Below are 10,465 nucleotides of genomic sequence, written 5' to 3' on the forward strand. Positions count from 1 at the left end.
CTCCATTGCCGCCAGCTACTCCCTATGAACTATTTTTACCCCCTCTGGGATTAGAAACTTTAACATTTGGTCCAACGTCGAGGGTACTACCCTCATGTCATGCACCCATGTTCTGCCAAGAAATGCATTGTATCTCATCTGTCCTTCAATGATGTAGAACTTTGTTTGCCGAACCATCCCGACAGTACTCACCGGCAGAGTGATTTCCCCCTTCGTAGTTTCACATGCCATGTTGAACCCGTTGAGAACCCGAGCAGCTGGCACAATTTGGTCCAACAGCCCCAGCTGGTCTACCACTTTCCAACGAATAATATTGCCTGAACTACCTGGATCATCAAAATACGCTTAACCTGAGATTTATTAATGAGGACATAAATTATCAAAGCATCATTGTGGGGTTGAATGATGCCCTCCGTATCTTCATCATTGAAGGAAATAGACCCCTCCGGTGTAACAGTTCTCCTTTTATGCGGTGTTAAGGCATAAAAGGCTACTACGAACTCGTTGGTGCTCTTTCAAACTTTGTTTTGAAAAGAGTCGCCACCTAATTTTTAGGAAATTAGGAAAACCAGTTTATTCAAATATCGTAAAAAATCCTTTGTAATCCAGAGTTCTAGGTAAGGGTTTTGGTGATCCCCTAGGGAAGGTGTTAGGCACCCCAGTATTAAAGATCCGTAGAATACGGTTGACCTTCGAGCTTCAATGTCTGACTATGTATGAACTGCTTATGTTTTTGTTTAGTTTCCCGTATAAAAATACTGTCATGGCATATCATTTTGGTTTTAAAAGAAATAAAGAATTTCCCTTTAAATAAGGATAGTTTGAATTCGGATTTAAAATATCCGGATAAAAATAGTTTGTCCTTTTACTTATAAGGATAGTATGTTGGGTATATCCCATCTAAAACCAATGCCATGTATTTATATGTAATAAATATATATGTATATGTATATGTACAACCTTTATTTAATTCATACATTATCCACACTTTATCTCTTCAGTCAACCCTATCCTCAGAAATGTTTTCCCGAACTTGGGTTTTGAAGGAAATTCCACTTATTTAAATTCATTAAGTTGGGTCTTGCCCAAATATTTCTTTTACTTTCTTTTCTCAGATTTCTCAAATTAAAAAAAAAATGCACTTAAAGAGGTATCCAGAAATATTCAACTTTTTACAAGAAAAAAAAATACTTTCACTTTTATTTATTTTAATCAAGTGGAATACAACTCTTTTATTATTTGGATATAGTTTTGAAACATCGTCTATCCAAATCCTAGGTTCTAACCTGTAGGGGTTTCAATATCTATACAAATGTATTTGCATGTTCACACAGAAAATAATGTAAAACTGTACTACAAGAAGGGGAAGAAAAATTTAGCTTTTTATGGCCTTGGGCCCAAATCATTCAGCAACCTTTCTCTCGTTCTTTTGTGATCTTCTAGTCCTTCATCCAAGTTGTCGGGCCTTCAGCTTTACTTCACTTTCGTCTTTGGTAGAATCTCATCTTGCGGACCCATATTGATTAGATGTACCTCGCAAGAATGAAATGAAAATAGTTAGTCAAATGATACACTACCATAGGGTGACGTTTATGAATATAATAATATCCCTCGGACTCGTATCAAACTTTGGGAGCTTTGATTACGGAGGCTCAAACTCAAGGTTCCGAATATGGAAAAGGGACTTGAACCATGTCGCGGCTGCAAACTAGTTACCATTCTAGTTGCCTTGTCAGGCGCATGTTGGTTCCTACCTCGTGATATGAATGCGAGATCATCCTAAACTGAGGGATCACCTTTGCGGACTAGGCATGGCCTCGAAAAATCATTTTTTCATTGGCCTAGGTGTAGGTAGTATCAAGTTCAAATTAGTAAGATTTTCATCAAGTGTAGCAATGTGTTCCTCATCAAGATGTAACATCTGTATACCAGCAAAAATGCTTCAGTCGTGCAGTACTAACACCTTAAACTTCAACAAAACATAGCAGATATTTGCCTTTAAACAAAAGAAGGATTTGTCCCAGACATAACAACAAATGACCCAAAATTCTGCAGTTATTTTAGCATCAAATCTACCTAAAATATGGCAGATTATTTCTCGAAACACCATAGCAAATTGTCTCAAAACTATAGCCACATATCTGCGGAAACTGCAGTACTTCTTGCTCCAAAATGTTTCCAGGATACCACTCAATTCATCCCCACAAATGCAGCAACAAGGCAACAGTTCAACAACCAGTTATGAGCTATCAAACTAGAGCAACCAGCCCTTTCAAAAGTCAACAACCAACTCCTCTTGAAGATAACAAATTTTTGTAGTAGCATATGTTAACACGCAACCATTCCTTAGTCAAAGGCAGGATCTGTTCCTTTTAAGTGAAAGCAACAGTTAAATGAGGCGAATTGAGCAGCCAACTGCCTCTAGAAATACCATCTCTCTCAAGTGTAGTATCTGTTTGTCTTATAATGCAACAACTTATCCAAAAGAACATGGCAACATCTTTCTCAAAGTGCAGCCGGCAAGTTGCAGCAATTCAGAGCAACACAACAGCAATCAATAGTTAAATTTCAAAGTGCAGCAGGAATTCAGCTTCAGCAGCAGCTCATGAACATTTAGGATTTGGGCAGTTTCCCCCCAAGTCATGCAAAGAAAAAGAGGAATGGAGAATAAGTATCCAGGAACACGAGTTCTAACAAGATGCTTTGGTGCTTAAGATAACATACTTTGGTTTAAGTTCTACAAACTGGTTCAGGTCTGTACTTGGGCATATTTAGAAAGAAAGAAACAGATAAGAATTGTATTTAATCAACTGTCACTGTCTGAAATTTAACACCTTTGAATGTAAAACTAAATGGGCATTTTAACAACCTCATATGATAAAAAAAATGCAATAGATACTTCACAAAGATCAGAATAAAAAAAATGCAATAGATACTTCACAAAGATCAGAATAAAAGCTATTTTATTGTAGACTCTCACTAAGGTGGACTTATACTGCTTTTCTCATATGTTCATGACAATCAAGTAGAAGAAGAGGGCTAGGAGACATTGTTTAAACCAGCAGTTCCAGTTTGGCATATATAATACTGGATAGCTCATGATGATTCCAACCTTTTATAGATAATGTTTCCAGTCACAGAAGCCAATCACATGAACTTAAAACAAGAATAACAGCAACCCCAATAACTCCCAAATATATCACAACTATAGTATTTGAGCAAAGAAGCTAAAGCAGAACCTGGAAAGACATGGGGGTGCTCGAATTTAGTATCAAATTCTGTTTGCTCTATCATTAACTTGGTTTAATTTAGAAAATAGTGAAGGATAGGCAAAGATAGCTTATCTAAATTTAAAGAGTTGAACAGATATGATTATGCAAAGTTCAAGCTAAGACCATTTTGTCCATTTTTCCTTCATCAGTGCTGGACTCACACTCATTCTCTTTACTTGTTCTCAATCAGTTTCTTTTCAGAAGGCAGAAAGATGATAGCAAGTGGGATTTTACAATACTAATTATGTCCAAAAGAAAAATCTTTCAAGCTTATGGCTTTGCAAAATCAGTTTGTTAAGCATACAAGGTTGAATCAAGTAAATGGACAACTTACTTTTGAGCAAATATGAACAAGTAGGAGCTACAAAATATTTTGTTAACAACTAACATGCAGAGGATCTTCACAATACATACAGCTCCTCCCGGATTTGCAAAATCAGTTTGTTAAGCATACAAGGTTGAATCAAGTGAATGGACAACTTACTTTTGAGAAAATATGAACAAGTAGGAGCTACAAAATATTTTGTTAACAGCTAACATGCAGAGGATCTTTACAATACATACAGCTCCTCCCGGATCCTTAAGTATATCAATCACAAAGAAACTTGGACCATTATCATTTTTGAATATCTCAAAATTTAAAGTCCAGGGGGTGCAAGGCATTACACATACTGCTAAAGAAGGCAAACTGGTCATATTCTAATGCCACAAAGCCCTGAGGACAAAGCATCTGAATTCAGGTCATTCTCTCTGTCTCAAACTAAACCAAAATATGATACCTTCATAGCTAAACAAGGCCACAAACACATAAGGGAAAGGGGAAAGGCATTGAATCATAGATTAGAGTTTAAAGAGAAATGAAAGGGATGGACACCTTAGGATATCCCTCTCCCCCCAATTCATGCAAAGAAAGAGAAAGGTCAAGAAAGATGAGTATCAAGAGGTAAAGGGATTTTTTTTTTTATCAAATGAGGTACTTCACTAATTGTCACAACCTGGTTTAAACTTAGGAAATAGTTAATGTGACAAAAGAATCAAGTTTAAAACCATCAAAATAGTTCATAAAATAGACCAAAAGTCTCCAGATGTTGTAAACTAAGAGAGGGCAAGGATAAATTCTTTAAAGCTAGAAATCTGGGAGCTTATTGTTACAAGAAACTGAATAGTCAATTTATGATGTGATTACCAGAAAGTAGGGATTTCCTCTAAACACAATGTGCACCAAAATGAATTTAGAGACTGGCCATCAAGCATCAGTCTTAAGCAGCAAACTTGAAAGATAAGACAGCAAGGGGGCTACCACCATCCATGTTTCCAATGCCACAACAAGATCCGAAGGTTTCTAGAACCTTAGGCATGGTAGGCTATCGGAGGAGGCCAAACTAGACCCAAAACTACCCTGGCTTTCAAACAGTAAGATAAGAAACAGAGGCAGTGAAAATGCCAGTGAGGAAATCACTCAAAGGGATAGTTTTAAAGATGCTGAAAATTATTCTAAACTTAGAAAATTTTGTGAGTGAATGCCAATGTAGACAATGGACAGAAAAAAAGACTTTCAAACAGGACAATGCTTAAACTAAGACAACTTCAATCAGAGTAACAAATCACTCTAGAGCTAGCATTATCCTGAAGCTAATTAACTATCTCAGAACACACAAGTTTGCTACAAAAATTACTACTAATTGTTTAGGAAGACATATTTTCCTTTAAGCACATAAATAAGCATCAGTTTAAATAGAATTTCAGATTTGGAACTGAATCTTAAAGGAAGAGAAGAGCCTTATCAATCCACTGTTCTACCTCATTTTAAGAATGCCAAAATAGAGCCTATTCAAATTGTTTCTCATTACCAAAAATAGTGACTACACATGATACTATGAACTTTTCTATCCTTTGACAGGAAATTTACTCATTTGAAACTAAACAGTCACTAAGAGGTTTAGATAGGAAAATTGAATTTTAACACACATCCTTTAACTATTTAGCATGCTATGCAGTTGAACTGACACTGAGTAAAACAAATTTCAGACTTGTAGGGAAAAGGAACCAGGGATCTACACTTGACTGGTTTAAAAAATCCTGTTGTTCTAAGGACATAGATTCATGGAGATTCATAGACTTATGGTGGATGAAACATAGTAAAGAGTTAGGGTCATGAACATCACTAAATAAAATCTCATAAGGGACTAACATTCTGAAAAAATCAACCACACATAGGGCAAATAACTTTCCAAGATATTTGATAAACACTATTAAGACTAAACAAAAGAAAACTCAAACTTAGAACACACATTACTTCAAATTAATAGATTCTGTCATTTAACTGCCTTTGAATTAAATGATATTTAAACATCAGTTAAGATCAGAGAGATAAACCGACTTAGAGAGAATCGTGTGAGTTAGGAGTAACACTCATTCAAGTTTTTTTTTTTTAAAAACAAAGTGAAGGAATCTTGAAGTTTATTTTAGCCAATTCCCATCCGGCAAATGCTTTATCACTATGTCATATCAATTCCTAGCAGAGAAAGAAACAAAATGAGGATAATGCATTATAAAAACCATTTTATTAAAGGCCCAAATCAGAATCTACAAACCAGCAAACATAAAAGACAAGGAAAGGACTGAACTAGCTATCAAATGTGACAGTGAAAGTGTCACATTCAGTATTGCAACAAACACTTATTGAAACAATCAAAACAAACAAATTTTCAGTTTAACTATTTTGGCCTGCTGGGACATAGAATCAGATTCAGCTTTTAAGACCCTATCATATATTTCATCCAAATAGATTTAATTTAGAGCACGTAAACATGATAACCCAAATTTCTACCTTTATCTAACTAGTCACAAAGATTTAAAGAAAGAAGAAGATTTATGGTTGTAGTCTTGTTAAAATACAAATGGGAGGTACATTTATTTAACAGGAGGGAGGTTAAAAAGGTTATCATATTGCAAATATTCATAGCTTAACTGAACTTTAAAACATAGGCATTGCAACCTTTTAAAGAGCTAATCTCCATCATGTTTACTGGTGAAGGAAGGAACTGAAGAAAAATGAGTATTATTGAATTAGAATTCAAGAGGAAGATGTATCAAATTGAAACTGCAAGTGATCAAGGTCAATCATGCTTAACAAACAACATAGAGAGACCAATTTTAGTTATTTCAGAACGCACTAGTCCGGATAGAGGGAAACACGCCTTTGAAAGATACATTATCTCAGCATACACAAGATCATTCTCTAGGCAAACAGAGAAAAGTAAACCAAAGAAAAGGGGACTTATGATGAAACTACTAAGGAGCTTATATACCAAATACAAAAACACACTAATCTGCTGCATCCTTAAGTCATCTTTAAGAACCAAATTTTATTCCCAAGAGCACAAAAGCAAAGGTTAATCATACCAACAGCCAAACGTATTTGAATTAGACTTAAGACCAAACACCTAAAGTAATTCCCAACAACATTTGTTTTTTATAAAACCCCCCAAAAATGGGAGTGACAACCAGAATACAAATTATCATACTAACTGGAACATAGCACATTAATCGATATTGTGGACACATTACAAGTGGAGATGGAGGATACAAGCTGTAAATTTAGTAAAATGAACTTTCTAATCATTTAACATATCACACAAATGTTCAGTTTGAAACAAAAAAATTCTTCAAACTTTAACAAGTTAGAACCTCAACGAAACATGTATTAAGATTTATTAAAACTCATTTAGTAGTACTCTATCTTTGAACACATAGCATATTTTGCTTTAGAACTTCATGTCTGAACAAAAATATGGCAGAACTAGGATTGTGGAATTTCAATCAGTTTGGTCAGAAGACTCACACATAGATCAAATGCTACCAGACCACAGAACTTTTAAATTAACTTAAGAACCAAATATTAACACGTGAGCAGGTAGCAGTACCTATAACATAACTCTTTTAAGCTTTTAGTATAGGATGAGCTAGTTGAACACATGAACATACTTTAACTCTACCACCCCTCTATTCTTGAGGAAAGGAAAACATAGTCAAACCAACATATTCCAGGAACCAAGTAATGCTGAAACACTCACAAAATTGTCAATTAAACTAGGCTGACTTGTCTACTCTTCAAACTACACCATGTCAATAGCTAAAGATTCTAACATGTTCAAAGGTACATAAATCATGATCACCTGAAAAGAAGTGGAACCAGATTTCTTATTCTTTTAACTGAACTACAGGCTAATCATTTGAACAGTTATATCATATCACTATCCAAAGTCCATATTGAATACATATAGAGAAGTTTTCTACTAACTGGTGTTCAAAGGAAACAAGAAATTCTTAACATTAATCACATAATCCTACTGATTCAATTAGAGACATAGCTACAGATTTATTCGAACAGAGCCTAATAGGGAAGAAAACTACTTTCAAAACAAATTTAAGACTAACACTAAGCTATCTCGAATTCGAGGGAGAAAAGAGACAAAACTCAATAAATGCAAATAAGATTTAGACGAGGGATTCCACTAGCGTACCAAGTAATTGGGGTCATGTTGTTTTCTCTCAACGTACGATAGGAAAGGAGTGCTAACGTGCACTAACTGCAAAAAAATATGACCCGACGTCAATCCACTACTTCTCCGGCGAAGCTGGTTATGCTGGAGGATGGTTAACCTATAGGCTACCTTCATTAACATTTGGAAGCTATCTCCCTCCCCACTTTCAGTCTTTACCAGAGGAAGAAGTAATTATTGAATCGGATTCGGACTCGCACACGTCGATAAATCTTCGTGGTTTTGGGAACTCAGATGCCTCTCCGGCGACTCGACGACTCCAATTTTCTGAAGCGGCGACCTCCGCTCAACCTACGCCAGTGGAAAAGAAGGATTACCGTGCAAATAGAGTTGCTCAAAGAGGTAAGACACTTACTTATGTTGCTCCGAACACTCGTCAGGGTAAGAAATGTGTAACGATTATTGAGGATGATGTACAATCGCAAGTAGAGTACTGGAAGAATGCATTGATTGGATTTGTGGTTGGGGATACCCCTTTCATGAAAACCATGGAGAGCTTCATTTGTCATGCTTGGCAATTCTCTGAAAAACCTCAAGTCTTAGCTCATGATTCAGGATACTTCATCTTTCATTTTGCTAACCCTGAGGATTGTGATAGGGTTCTGATGGAGGGCCTTACAACTTCCACAATAAACCTTTCATAGTTCAAAACTGGGTAATTGATTTTGAATTTGACCCGGATCGATTGACTACAATACCGCTGTGGGTAATCTTTCCTAACTTGCCTGTTGGATATTGGTCGACTGAAGCACTGAGCAAGATAGCCAGTATTGTAGGGGAACCATTGTATACTGATAAGGTCACTGAAGCAATGGAAAAAAATCTCTTATGCTAGGGTATTGGTTCGTACTGATGTATCTCAACCTTTAATTGACTCCATTGAGATCAATACCACCTCTGGTATCATTTCTCAAGAGGTGGACTATGAGTGGTGGCCTAGATATTGTACTCACTGTATGAGATTTGGGCATTCTACAGAGGAGTGTCAAATTGGAGGAGAGGAGGAGATTCAACATGCGGCAGATCCGGGGGCTCCTAGAAGGAAAAAGAGGAATAGAAGGAGAAGGAGGCCAATTAGGCAAGGATGGTTGGCTAAACAAATTCCTCCTGTTCAAACTGATATGCTACAGGAGATTACTGAAGAGAATCAAACTGCAGGTGCTGATAGTGTGGTTAATACAATACATGATGCTGCATCAAACTCTCAGGGTGCTGGCCAAGCTACTCAGACTGCTGCTATTCCCATTGCTAATAGTTTTGCTGTGTTGCAAGACTCCATTGCTGGTACTGCTGGTGAGCCAGAGGACCCTGGGGTTGTGCACCATCCCCCATGATCATTGCAACATGGAATATTAGAGGCCTGAACCAGGCCCTGAAGCAAAAAGAGCTGAGATTGTTTTTGCACAAGTATAGAGTGGATGTATTTGGATGTTTGGAGACAAGAATAAAGGAGCATAAAGCTCAAGGTATAATAAGGAAGATTGCTCAGGGGTGGGATGTTAGTTGTAACTATCCCATGGCACCAAATGGTAGAGTGTGGTTATTTTGGAAGACTCACATAAACGTACAAATGCTTGAGGTTAAAGAACAATTTATACATTGCCATGTAGCTGACTTGGCATCCTCATTTGCAACTACCCTCACTATTGTGTATGCCAAGAATGATGCTCGGGATAGACTTTGTTTATGGGCTGATCTGAAGCATTTGATTGTTCAAGGAACTTGGCTCCTTGCTGGGGACTTTAACACAATCTTGTCCTCTGAAGATAGAATGGGATCTCCTGTCACTTTGGCGGAAACTCGGGACTTTAGAGAATGTGTAGACAGTCTCCAACTTAAACCAATCAAGGCAAAAGGGTGGCACTTCACCTTTTGTAACAAATAAGAACAGGATGCCAAAGTCTACTCCAAGATTGATTGGGCATTGGGAAATTTGGCTTGGATTCAACTATATGGGCATGTGGAAGCTGAGTACCTAAATCCAGGAGTATCAGACCACACCCCTATCCTTTTAAAATATAGGCCTCGGGTATGCTTGCACCCAAGACCCTTCAAGTTATTCATGATTGTTATGCAACATGGTGACTTTAGAGAGATACTGGGTAGGACCTGGGCAAGAGCTTGTTATGGTACCAAGATGTATCAACTGCATGTGAAGCTGAAACAATTGAAGCACAACCTTAAAGACTTGAATGCGTACTTGGCATCATATGACAGAGATTAATACTAGCTAGACAAAAGCTAGATATAACACAAAGCCAATTAGCTATTCATCCACTAGCATCTGTATTGATAGAGGAGGAGAAGCAGATTGTTCAGGATATCCAAAAATGGAGTGCTATAGAGGAACTGGCTCTCAGACAGAAGTCTAGATCAACTTAGATTTCGTGTGGAGATGCCAACTCCAAATATTTCCATGCGCAATGCAAACTTAGGGCCAGTAAGAATGTTATCTCTTCTATCTATGATGCAAATGGCATAAAGATTACTGATCTTATTTTAGTGGAAAAAGAATTTCTCTCCTTTTTCACAAGTCTTATGGGGTCTGCTGCTTCACAAATGTCGTGTCCTGATGTTGTTTGTATTCAGAAGGGGCCTTGTCTCTCTTATGAACAAAAATTATCTCTT

At 36.9% G+C, this 10,465-nt stretch overlaps 1 long non-coding RNA gene across 1 annotated transcript; it reads right to left on the reverse strand.

Annotated features, from left to right (window-relative positions):
- Positions 1 to 1,197: 1,197 nt before the first annotated feature.
- On the reverse strand, positions 1,198 to 9,383 carry LOC132641085 (uncharacterized). The gene is made up of 2 exons (XR_009582668.1): positions 7,949 to 9,383; positions 1,198 to 7,864 (listed from the first exon to the last, which is right to left on the reverse strand). It is a non-coding gene; the product is annotated as an uncharacterized LOC132641085 (long non-coding RNA).
- Positions 9,384 to 10,465: the final 1,082 nt, after the last annotated feature.

Source organism: Lycium barbarum, chromosome 5 (genome assembly GCF_019175385.1).
Source record: "Lycium barbarum isolate Lr01 chromosome 5, ASM1917538v2, whole genome shotgun sequence".
Lineage (NCBI taxonomy): Eukaryota > Viridiplantae > Streptophyta > Magnoliopsida > Solanales > Solanaceae > Lycium > Lycium barbarum.